Source organism: Mus caroli, chromosome 16 (assembly GCF_900094665.2).
Source record: "Mus caroli chromosome 16, CAROLI_EIJ_v1.1, whole genome shotgun sequence".
NCBI lineage: Eukaryota > Metazoa > Chordata > Mammalia > Rodentia > Muridae > Mus > Mus caroli.
Genome location: NC_034585.1, coordinates 75,800,812 through 75,812,372, shown reverse-complemented (window position 1 = coordinate 75,812,372; position 11,561 = coordinate 75,800,812). Strand labels below are relative to the sequence as shown.

At 34.5% G+C, this 11,561-nt stretch overlaps 1 long non-coding RNA gene across 1 annotated transcript; it reads right to left on the bottom strand.

The window, feature by feature from the left end:
* Positions 1 to 230: 230 nt before the first annotated feature.
* On the bottom strand, positions 231 to 9,643 carry LOC110312117. Its single transcript, XR_002380025.1, has 3 exons — positions 9,575 to 9,643; positions 2,723 to 2,929; positions 231 to 310 (listed from the first exon to the last, which is right to left on the bottom strand). It is a non-coding gene; the product is annotated as an uncharacterized LOC110312117 (long non-coding RNA).
* Positions 9,644 to 11,561: the final 1,918 nt, after the last annotated feature.

Genomic DNA, 11,561 nt, shown 5'->3' with positions numbered 1-11,561 from the left:
CCATTTTGTGATCCATTAGATAACAATACAGAATATTTGGCATATTTTCAAGATGTCTATCTGTCTTCTCTTTCATTTCTTTTCTTCTTTCTTTCCTCTTTTCTTTTTCCTTCCTTCCTTCCTTCCCTCTTTCTTTCTTTCTTTCTTTCTTTCTTCCTTCCTTCCTTCCTTCTTTCTTTCTTTCTTTCTTTCTTTCTTTCTTTCTTTCTTTCTTTTGCTTTCTTGCTTCCTTTCTTCCTTTCTTCCATGGATATATATGAAGTGTTTTGTTTGTGTGCCCATGCACATGTAGATATTTTCCATGCAGTACCTGTAGAGGTTACAAAATAACTTGTGAAAGTCAGTTATTTGCTTTGAAAACATATGTCCTGGGGTTTGAATTCAGGTCTTGACACTTCATAGAAATTGTCTTGACATACTGATTCACAATGTTGATCAGAAAGATACATTTAATGAAAGTAATATGCTTTTTTAATTATACTAATCGTATGCCCCTATGAAATGTGGCAAAGTTAAAGTAAAAAAAAATGTACTTTGAGAATTTCCTTTACTTAATTGCATCTACTGGAAAAAAAAATCTATACTTAAAGTGGTTAACCAGTTAATCTTTAAAAAACCCTGAAATGTATGTTTAGTACTAACTTGTGCATTAAGCAGATTGCTGTCATCCATTTAAGGATTACATCAATGATGAAGTTAGGATCTCTCAGCTGAAGCCTCTAAAAGCTGGCTGAAAATTGGAGTCACTTGAGGCAATGCTAAAACATCTGTTTGCCTATAATTTGCTTGAAGGGCTTACAGCTTTAATTATCTGAGGGTTTTCTCCCTAACATAAACTCATATAAAATAAATAGAAATAAAAATACCTCAGAAGAACAAAATCAGAGCTCATTTACAAATTGGTATCTTTCTAATATTATATGAAACTTGGCCTTGATAATGCTAAGCATTTAATAATCTTACAGAGAATATATTATATTACATCACTGCTAAAGACAATAATATAATTTACCTTTTCAAATGTTTGGAAGACTTAGTCAATGTTAAGATATGATGAATTATAATAAAGTTTCAGGATATTTAAAACAATGAAATAATATGAAACATATTCTTTAATTGTGGGATTAAGAAGGAAACAAGCTACACACTTATAGTGAAGAAACTATATTCCTAATATAGAACAAAATAATATACTTCTAACCAACTCAGATTCTTAAAATAATATCAGGAATGGAATTACAAAATGACATAACTTAATTTTATCAAGATGTAAGAGAACAATATTTATGAGATGAAATTTCAGCAATATTTAATGAAAAACCTTTAACTTTACATACATTCATAAGGAAGAATCAAAAACAAAAAAAAATTCTCTCTCCTGAAACATAACTAGAGGAAGATAAAATTGATAATAAAGATAAAACTAGAGTAGATGAAATAAATATATTATAAATCAAGAACTAAAAAATACAATAATTAGAATAGGAAGATTATTTCATAAATATTGATGAAAGTTAATCACATATAAAATGTGGATATAAAATAGCACAAGCATAAAAGGAGCAATAGCTGGACCTATACATAATTAAACACATTTCAAACAACTTTTCCTGACAGTACAATCTGTTTGAAATAAATATATTTATCCAAAAATATAGTTTACCAAAGTTAGGACATTAAGTACATATTATCTCCGTTTTGATACATCTGTCAAATAAATTAAATTTGTTATCTTGCAAAAATTGTCACAAGAAAACTTCAAGGACAGATGGCTATTAATGTGAGAGAGGAAGAGAGAGGGAGAAAGAGAGAGAGGGGAGAGGGAGAGAAAGAGAGAGGGAGAAAGAGTGAGGGGGAAGGGGAGAGAGGGGAGGGAGAGAAGGGGGGAGAGAGAGATACTTAATTGACTTAACAGATTAGAAACTCTAAAGCATTTCATAAATTATTTTTATAAATTCAATTATTTAAAATATCAATAGACACAAGATGAATTGTACAAATGATAGGTGGCATTCTATTTCTCTGAGAATACAACACTTCATCTGGAAATTTAAGAAAATTTATCACTTGTATAATAGGACTCTCATCTATACTGATATATCAGACAGACTTTTGACTTTATGATACTGTATAACTCATGGGCATTCTGCGGAAATGGTGCTTCATTAAATTTACTGACAAACTTTAGTAGACAGGATTTCTAAACTCTGGCATTTGTTGGTAATGTAAATATATTGATGTTACTTGATCTGTAATGCATTTATTTATATGTTATTCATGGTAAAACAGAATATCTGTAATAAAATATATATGGATGAGTCAAACAAGTGTTCATAAATATTCCATATAAAATCTATATATTAGACATTTTATTTGAAGAAATTAATGAGCAAAACAGAACTATGAAACATTATGAATTCCTGAATATGTACCAAGTCTTCAGGATTTATAATCTTCAAATGAAGAACAAAGTAGGGACTTTAAAGCAGATGTATCCTATTACAAAAACAAAAATGTGCACAATGTTTGTGACTCTGTATAAAAATATGAAGAATACCAGAGCCTGGCATTTCCATCTAATCTTTGATACTGTTTCTTTACAAAGTAGAGAAATAATAGTGTAGAATGCAATCTTTGACATAGGATATCAACTAGAGATTGGCTAACAGAAATCTAAATTTGATTAAATTATCAATTAAACAAGAGAGTTGTGGTAACCTACGTCATTACACTTGCTGCAAGTGAAGCATGGGTTGTTTGGGAAGTCAACAGGCCTTTAGTATCCCATGTGGAATAAACCTGTGAGAGTCAACGGTGAGGCAAGAGGGGAATCCCGATGCATTTTACGTCTGATGGTAAGAAGGACATCAGGTGCTGGAAGAAGTAGTCGTTGTGATGGTGGAACAGACAAGTGTGAATGTATGCATACCTTTAAATAAATGAAATACAGATATACTTCAGACTTACACATAAAGAAAAATATAATTTAACAATGAATATAGAAAAAAGAGTGGGGTCTCAGAATTAGGAATATAAGTTTTAAAGAGGATTTAAAGTGTTTCTTTTTTTTTTTAAAGCTGAAGTAAACTGCACTAAAATAAAGAACTTTGATATAGCAAAGATATAAGAGATATAAATAAGAAAAATAAAACTAATTGAAAAATCTATACCTAATGCTCCCATAGCTAGAACAATCAAAAATATTCCCACATCAAATTTCAGTTACTGGATTTTATATACATTATACACACATAAACACATACATTACACACACACACACACACACACACATATGAAAACATTTCAATCTGTACCCTATAAAATGTGAACTTTTTTCAAAAAATATTACTGGGCCATGACATCTAAAATTGAAGTAGCATTTGTGGAGAGGGTCCTCTGTGAATGTTGCTGAGAACCAGCAGCTGGACAGTGAATCCAGACTGGCAGCTACTACAATCTAGTTTATATGTTTGATGTCTGACACAAATTATATCTAATGTCTTTTATGCTACCAGATGACCTTCCATCACCAACTGAATGTTGAACAACTCAATTATATTCCGATGTATCCTCCCAAGACTTGCATATATCGCTTCCTGCTCTCCTTCAAGTCCTGGCCTCACTTTTTCTAATTGTTATTGCATGAGTATATATGCATGTATATACACATATATGAATAAATATAACCTTGTCAGTGTAAACAATGTTGCTTGTATATATTATAATCTCAAAACTAAAATTTGAGAAAATATGGTGACACAAACCCATTTTTAAAAAAATGATGCTAACCTTTCCAGTCCGGGTAGACTATTGGATGTCAATTTTCCTAATGCTGAAACCCTTTAATACAGTTCCTCATGTAGTGACCACAACCATAAAATTAAATTGGTAGCTACTTCATAATTGAATATTTGCTACTTTTATGAATCTTAATGTACATATCTTATATGCAGTATATCTGATATGTCATCTCTAAAGGAATCATGAAATACAGGTGGAGAACTACTAGTGTAGACTTCATATGCAAAGGTCTCAATTTCTCAAGACTCCCTCCATGTTAAATGGCAAAGCCCAGTTGACTACACAAACAGTCCATAGTTCAACTCCATCAAGTACAATGTAGTTGATTTCCACAAACCACTTGTCACACTATAAAATTCACTCAGTTTAAGAATATTGATCCTTTTAACAATTATTATGTTTTATATTGTATTAGAAAGGTAATAAAAGGGAGGCATGTAAGGGAGAGAGCCCAAAGTGGAAGGTGGCAGTTTCTCTGATCTCCTGGATCCTGCACATCCATGTATACTGCAACTTGAACAAACAAAAAAACCTCATGAATTATTTATATCCTTATTACTCATTGTACATTTATGTAACTCAAATGTTTTAATCATGTGTTTAGCAATTTTTGTGAGTATTCAATATTCATTAGCATTCTATAGACCCCCACCATGCATCACATCCTCTAAATATGATCACATCCTTTAAATCCTCAAAAAATGGAAGTGGGACCTATAGTCGCTCTTTATGAGTATAAAGAAACACTTCCATCACTTGAAGAATTAATAGATTGTTAAGGTTTCCTGTGAGAAAGAGATGACAATGAAAAGTGCATTTTCAGTCGTAACATAGTATCCCACGAAAGAAATTTAATACATTTAATACAAGAAAGAGATTTAATACATTCTTGGCATTTAGTACATGGATTCTCTAGCTTGTCAGTTCTTGTCTTTCTTCCATTACATCTCATTCTACAAATAATGCTTCATACATTTTTCTACTGATAAATGCACACCATATCTGCATCACAAAAACTAATCTTATTTGACCAAGTGTTTCCTATATATTTAAAATAAAGATGGGTTTCTCTATGCATGTGTAATGCTTATAAAATATTTTTGCTCATGGAATCTAAAGTTCAATGGAATACACTTTTAGAAAACAGCCGTTTTCATTTATAAATCTGTTTTCCGTATAATGTAAGGGAAATCCTTTTCCAGTAAAGATGGTTTATTCTAGTAATTTATGTAAAAATTACAAGAAGCAATAATAAAATTCAAATGCTTCTTATATTTTCACCAAGACAGTAACAAGTTCATCTATTTCAATTTCAATTTTGGTGCATCTGTTCCAACTAACATTGTAAAAAGGACACATCTTTACATATTAGGCATATTTTAGACCCTACTTATGGCCTGTACTAACATTTATTTCAATGTCTGTCTTTTGGAGGATATGTTTCCCAAAATTCAAACTCTTCCACTTAGACAGCAAAATGACCCAGTCTTTTGTGTAACGTTGCTGAGTTAAATATGTTATAACTTGATCATCACATCACTAATACAGATTGGTAGAAGAGACTCACTAGCTGTAATGGTAATTCACAATACACATTCTTTCCCCAAGCACTGCCAACACCTGCCACTTCCATATCCTCAAAACAGGACACCAAAATTCTATCTGTGTAAATCATAGCAGTTGCTGCTCTGACCACAGCTGTCAACATATCTAGGCTGAGGCCTATGGATTCTCTGTTTTAAAAATCATTTCATTTATTTACATTCCGTTTGTTGTCCCCCTGCCCCATCCTTCCTCCCACAGTTCCTCATCTCATTCCTCCCCACCCTTGCCTCTGTGAGAGTGCTTTTCCTACCCTCCCCCATTCAGGTCTTCTCACTCCCTGGGGCCTCAAATCTCTCCAGGATTAAGCATGTCTCCACTGAGGTTATACCAAGCAGACCTCTGCTATATCTGTGCCTGGGTCCTCTGTCTGTGTTAGTTGAGACTGCTTGTCTTCCTATGGGGTGTCCCACCCTTTCAATTTCTTTAATCCTTCCCCCAATTCAACCATACTGGTCCCTGACTTCAGTCCAATGATTGGGTGTAAGTATCTGCTTCTGTCTCCATCAGCTGTGGGTAGGGCCTCTCAGAGGACAGCCATGCCAGGCTCCTATCTCTAAGCACATCATAGCATAGTAGTGTCAGGTCTTGGTCCCCACCACCACCACTGTGATCTCCCAAGAGACATATCCTAAGTTGGGCAGGCCATTAGACCTCCTTTCCTTCACTCTCTTCTCATACAAGATGGCTTCAGTTATTGGTCTGTTGTGAGATAAATATTTCATTTGTTTATTGTTGAAAATCTTTAGTATCTCTATTAGATTTCCATTGCTGTAAAGAGACAACATGACCATGGCAACTCTTATAAATGACATTTAATTGGGGGTAGCTTGCTGGTTCTAAGGTTCGGCCACTATCATCATGTCAGGAAGAATGGCAGCTTGTAGGCAGGCATGACACTGGAGGAGTTGAGAGTTTTATATCTAGTTCCAAAGGCAAACAGAACACTGACTTCCATGCAGCTAGGAGGAGAGTTTCAATGCCCATCCCCACAGTAACATACTTCCTACAACAAGGCCACACCTCCTAATAGTACCATGCCTTTGGCCAAGCATATTCAAACCACCATAATACTAACTTGAAGAATTTCCAAAATTAATCTCAACATTGTGTTCCATGCTTAGTGTAGCAGAGTAGAACAATTCATGCTCAAAATTAGTTTTTTTCTCCAGTGTTCTGTGTTTTAATCCCAACATCCATGCTCTACCTTCTGGTAGCTGCAGTTCCCTGACTCCTGTGTAGTCACAGAAATGACATGAAGTATGATACTGATATTTGTCTTAGAGTTTCCATTGCTATGAAGATGCACCATGACCTAGGTAACTTTCATAAAGGACAACAATTAAAATCTTAGACACTGATTCTGTATTCAACTTCTCTAGGTGGTGGATGTTTCTAAATATTGTCATAGATAATTGTTGCAGATATGTGTATACCACATGTGAATCAGAAAGGAGACTGGTCCGAGGTTGTATCTGCTTCTTTCTGCATAGGTTCTCTATTAGTTAAAATGGATACTGTAACATAATAACATAGAGGTGTGCACTGTGTGTGTCTCAAATTGCATAAATTAATTTTTTTCACACTGCTAGAGGTTGAAACATCAGAGATCATTGTATCAGGATATGAAGGTGCTGGTTAAGAATCTCTGCATTACAAAGGTACTCCCTTTGCAGGCCCTTGTAGATACATGGGAAGTACAAGAGGAAGTCTGAGGGATAGATTCATTTCATAGACTACTCTCAGGACACCCTTAACACTAGTACCCAAGTTCAATAGGAATAAAATATCACAGCAGCTAATGAATAACCAAATCAGGAAACCTGGGAGATAGCTTAGTGGATCAGAACACTTGCTATTAAAGCATGAGGACTTGAGTTCAAATCCTAAGCACCTACATAATAAGCCAAGCATTTTCTCATCTGTAACACTCACAGTGGAGATGGGACTCATATCATGGATGGAGACCATGCCAATCTAACCCCAGGATCAGTGAGTGAGTGTTCCTGTCTCCAAGGAATAAGGCAAAGAGTGACAGAAAATGAACATCTTCTAGTCTCCATGTGTGTGTGGGCATATGAGAACAAATAGCCACACAAACATCATCCAGCACAAAAATACACACACACACACACACACACACACACACACACANAGAGAGAGAGAGAGAGAGAGAGAGAGAGAGAGAGAGAGAGAGACGAAGACAGAGAGACAGAGAGACAGAGATCCAAGTTAGAACTAGGGTTCTCTAGATTATATTTATGCTTAAAAGAATAGAAAATAAAGGAATATTTTTTTCAGATTCTTCACAGAATTACAACCCACCTCCAAGTTCGACTTGGTTATGACTAGTATAATTTATGCAGTTTAATTATCTCCATGAGAATCTTTCTTATATGATATTAACTTTACAGTCATAACTAATGTGTTGGGCGTGTACTTTATATCTGCTTGGTTGAGCATAGCACCTCCAATTGTACATACATCAAATTAAAATTATGATCCTTGCGTTTATACAGTATATTCTGATTCACTCAACCACCAACATAAATAAGGTGAAATGTAGGAAGATTTCCTCTCCATCCTTCCTTTATCTGACTCCTCACTAATCAGGGCTTTATCAGATCTTGCCAATTTAACACCAAAACAGTACCCAACTTACCTTCCCATCATCTAGCACCATGATTTTCTGTGCTTGGAACATTAAACCATCCTCTTGTATAAGGATTTTTCATCAAATCTCTCAGGAAATCTATTCTCTGCACAACTCAGAACGGATTTTTCACCTTAAAATATAAGTCTGACAGTGTCACCAGGCTTAGTAGGATATTCTTCAACTTCCTGCTACCTATTTTCAACATTTCAAATACTCTATCTCTGTCTGAGTCATGGTCTTTAAACATAGATCTAAACGAGAACACCTTTCTCCAGCTCCCTCTGTGGTGCCCATCTTTCGTCTGTCAAGGCCTCTAACATGCTTGTAGTTAAATGCTACAATTAAGATTCAAAAGTCACAATTCATTGACATTTTACATTGCTAATTAGTTTCTAACTTTGTACCTATTTTTTTCCAAGATTTCCTGACTACTATTCACTAAACTCTGTTATCAAGAATGTCAGATATATCTGAATCCACACACCGTGTAATTTTGTTACCCATTGTATGCCCATCTACACTGGGTTCTCAATAAATATTTGGTGAAGTGATAAGCAACTTCATGTTGCTATTTTAAAATGTTTTCCTTTTCAAGTTTCTAAATTTTTGTTCTATCAATATAATACCTGGTTTTTTAAGGACTACAGATGTAGGAATTAGTGTAAATTTCCATTTCTCATGATTTAAGTATGTATGTTAACATAGACAGAGGAGACATCATTTTTAAAGATTTGAATTGACTTTCCAGTGGAATTAATTTGATTTCAAAATGAGAAATTTTTTACATGCATAATTTCTGGGACCCATACAAACACGAAAATATGACTTTGATAGTTTTTGTTAATTGTAGGGGAATAGTATATGTTTTAGCATTGTTTTGGCATTTTTCCACCACATAAATCTCAACTTGGGGGCAGTGGGATCATTTGACATTTAAAAATGCTTTTTGTGGAAATCTGTCTATCTGATCTTGATCTTGGAACTTAAGGTAGAAGAAAATGTGATCCTGAAAGTTATCCATGGTCAACATTCACATGAGAGCAGTCTCTGTGTCTATATCTCTGTCTCTTTCTCTCTCTGACCCGTGCAAGTGACACACACACACACACACACACACACACACACACACACACACACACAAATATACTTTGAAAAATAAGAAATAACTTGTTTTCTACCAATTGAAATGGAACGTATAGTACTTACTATTATAAGTTAAAATAAAAATCTCAAGAACTGTTACAACAAATCAAAGCCAGTTTATAACTTTTCCATTTTACTATTTCCTTTTTCCTGATGAATTCCCAGAAGTCTAACTTCATATAGATGCTCTTTTTATCAGTCAACTGTCCACTCTTCCCTCTCTTTGCCTGTCAACCTCACTATTTTTCAAGTCATACTTGCAATTCTTTTCTTGATACTGACTTCCTACTCCATCTACAGAGGGGACTAATCCAGGCTCTAGTCTCTGAAGGAGATTCTGATGCCAATATATACTTTTATACAGAAACATACTGTTTACTTGAAGGTTATTTTCTTCAGTTTCAGTTTCCCTTGGGCATCTGCCCTTCTCATGCCTCCATAATCTCCTTTGATGGATCCAAAGGCCAATAGCATCCTACCATGACATCACAATGGCTGAATCACCCAACACATCATAATGCATTGCATAATGTCATAGCCTCACAAGAGCTTCATTGTGGAGCTTTAACCTATCTTGAAAGAGAAAATTACTACCTCCTAATTTTTATTACAGTTACAAGTTAAAACTATTTTTGTTAGGTTATGCTTGGTTATGGAGTTGTATGGAGTCTTATGGAGTCTTATCTGTAAGTTTAAATTGACCAAAGTTTTTTTAAATCATGTATGTATAGTATATGCTTGAGTTCTTTATATATTGCTGTTGTTTTATGCAATTAAGCATGTACCAGAGGAATAGTAATGAACTCTTTGCCAAAGAATAGAAAAGAAATTTCTCTTTCTCTTTCCACCTCTCCCATTCTTTCCCCTACCTTCTTTCTGTGTATGTGGATCTGTGGTATGTGAGGTGTATATGTTGCACACGTGTGTGTGTGTGTGTGTGTGTGTGTGTGTGTGTGCCTGTGTGTGTGCACATGTGTGCGTGAGTGTGTGCACGTGTGTGTGTGTGTGTGTGTGTGTGTGTGTGTGTGTGTGTGTGTGTGGTATGAATGTATACATGCCTGCCTGGGTAAATAAGTGAGTTATTAAAAGATAATACATAGACATATACCATAAACCTCTGCTTCATCATATTTTAGTAAGACTCGTTCTTGTGTCTTCTAGGATAACTTAGTGGTAAGCTAACCTACCATATATTGCTTAAAATCCGCTGAAGCAACAATAGCACTAAACTTCAAATCTGTTCATTAGGATTTCTCTGATATAAAATCTCACTTCCTTTTTAGTATCTACTTAGGTTTATCATCTTTTACAAAAAGTGGGTGACATCCAATTTTGTTACTGAAATGTTACTTACCCAGCTCTGCACGGTTTCTCCCTCCATCAGATGTTTCTTAGTAATTTTTCATATACTATTTTTCCATTTCTCATATCTAAAAAAATTCTCATTACTTTATCCAATTCTAGAAACTGTTCTCAATTTCTTTCCCTGCTACAAAACCCCACTGTCACAGACTCTGTCTCTTTCATAAGAGTTCTAAATAAATTCTACCTTTATTTAACAGAAGTTCAAGTACTGCTATGGGAGAAGAATATGAGAAATTAGGCTATTCAACAGGAATGAACAATTAGACTCTATAGAAATTTCCTTCAATTTTTACCACAAATCCTTAAGAACAGGAAGCGCCATGAGGCCACCAAGCACGATAAAATGGGTTCTTTCCAGGCCTTTAGTATGAGCACTGTTGTTTCATAATTTTGTTTTTGAAACATTGCACATATTTTATGGACTTAGGAGGATGTAGAAGAATGAAGCTGATTTAGTTTTTACAAGTCAACTACATTCAAAAGTAAAGGAACCTCAAATGAATGTAAAGATGTATATGAAGTCCTATATATAGATATTTTGAATCTGTGGAAACATGCACTTTGCTGAGCTTCAAGTTGACTATTTGAGAGAGGATGAGGTAAGCTCTGTAAGTTACTTTTATCATCATTGTAATAATACCTGAAAACAGCAGGTTAAGGAAAGGAGAGTTTATTATCCTCAAGTATTAGTATACTTCTCTATCCCAGCTGTTAGGATATGCAGACAAGAAGATAGAGAGTTTAAGGGTGTCTTCATCTACACACTAAGTTGGAGGAGATCAGACTCTATTATAAGGGATATTTCTCAAAACAAAACCACAAACAGAAAAATTAAAAATAATCTGAAAGATATATTGAAATGGCTTAGCATCATCTGATTTGGATTATTAATCCAATATCATTTCATGATATATAAACCATTTGTTGGAGGAGTAAAGAGGCAACATTTAAAAAATATTCCATAGAAGTAAAACTCTTGGGCTGAAGGTACAGT